The sequence below is a fragment of the Pinus tabuliformis genome, chromosome 9 (genome assembly GCF_031772625.1).
Source record: "Pinus tabuliformis cultivar Carrire ecotype Pingquan chromosome 9, CPIR1, whole genome shotgun sequence".
NCBI lineage: Eukaryota > Viridiplantae > Streptophyta > Pinopsida > Pinales > Pinaceae > Pinus > Pinus tabuliformis.
Window position 1 is genome coordinate 304,263,193 of NC_142307.1, and position 1,980 is coordinate 304,265,172.

A 1,980-nucleotide genomic window follows, 5' to 3' on the forward strand; every position below is an offset into this window, starting at 1 on the left:
GCAGTACAATTCACGTGGTGTGAATAAAGGACTTGGCGTCGAACACCACGCAAAATCTTTCGGTCGAAGGTCATTGATGTATACCTGTCGCCGGAAGTGAGAAACTTGCCATTGAGGCATGCAAGCTTCAAAGTACTGAATGGGGTGTCCCTAGATCAACTTCTTGGATAATGAGCTGATGTCGACAAGAAGCGATCCGTCAAAGGAGGGCCTTGATGAATCCCGCATCAATGACACGGAACGGAGCAAATGATTTTGATGGAGGTGAAAACAATCTGATGATATATGGTTCAGGGTGGCGGTCATGAAAGGATGAAGTATAATGTATGGCAGTGGATGGGACACGGGTGACTTCTCTGGATGACTTCTCTTGAACATGTCGGTGACACTTATGTGATGGATTGGTAGCATTTACCCCAAATGTGGATGGTATGGCGAGACCATGGTGATGTGACTGGTGAATGAAACAACCCAGCCCGACTCAGGCACGGAGTGGAAGTGTCATGTTCAAGAGCGACTTGCTACCAACAAAGATTCTTTGAGTTTCTTCCCAATTTTTCCCCAGTCATTGCTGACCAGTACCTCTTTATTTTTGTCAAGCTTGAGGAGGATAACATATGCTTGTTCTATAATTTGCCCTTCGGGCAAACCCATCGCTATGTTTTAACGAGCCTAGCGATAGTGAAACTCGTTCTCGTCTAAAGACAAGTTTGTCGCTATTAATCTTTTTAACGAGTCTAATGACAAAGATAACTCGGTCCTTTTCATTTTTAGAGAGTCTGAAAAGGTACGTAAAGGTAACTCCAAAATTCCTTTTTCGTCATCTAATCCCTTAAGTCCGAAAAAGTATAAAACAATACAGAAGGGATGAATTTTCGATAGTTTTAACGAGCCGAACAAAGCAAGCGCTCGATCGTTTTGTGCAATAATCCCTCAAGTCCAAAAAGATTAAAATCTAGAGGAGGGATAGCACTTCCGGTCACTTTAACGAGCTGGAAGGCCAAAACTCGGCAATCTTTTCATATTTTATGAGTCAGATGAAAAGAGCTTAAAGAAGACTCGTCTTTTGAGGAACGAGTGATAAAATGGGTAGCAGCTGATTCCAGGTAATGGTTGGAATTTTCCAATCACGGCAGTGTCACAAGGATGGCTAGTGAAATCACTCTTCGCAGCTGTTCCTCAAAATGGGTAAACAATCAAATGGAGGTGAATGATCGGCCAATGGAAAAGTGGAGGTGACGGTGCAAACACGACCAAGGTTTTAATGGCTGAAATCTTCATTCACAGTGGTTATTTACCGGAGGATAGTTCATTTTTTAACGAGCTTAAACGCGGATTGAAACACTTGCTCGGTCTTATGTTTATTTTTTAACGAGCATGAACTACGTGCTAAAACTGCTCGATAATCCAGTCATATGATAAGAATGTCTCATATAAAACGGCAACATTTAGATTTTTGCCCCACATCCTTTCTTTATGCAAGTTAGGAAACAACTAATCCTACGAGTTTAAAGGGTTAGCCTACAGGTTTAAAGGGAGGACCTAAAAATTTAAAAAAATAAATAGCCGCCCCTTGCTTGCACTCCAAAAGGTTTGCATGCCCCCAGGTATAAAACAGAGTTTCAAGGTTACCTCTACTTCACTTCCGCCAAAACAATTGTTTTACCGAGAGAGGCCTACCTCTTTCAGGTCACCCAAAGATTGTTCTATTAATCTTTCAAACAAAACACTTCTTCGGCGATGTCTACCGAGATAAACAAAGGTGAGTGACAACGAGCGCCAAACACATAACTTTGACAAGAGAATCTTATTCTAGAATAACCCCTATCTCAATCACGGATGGGGTACAGACTAGTCATATTCTCCCGCGGAAACCTACCCTATACCCGAAGTTTTCCTGCCGAAGCAGACCAGGACGCATGCCCCCTGGGTTCCAGTCATATCCCTCTGAATTACTCGCACTCATCGGGAGGACGGACC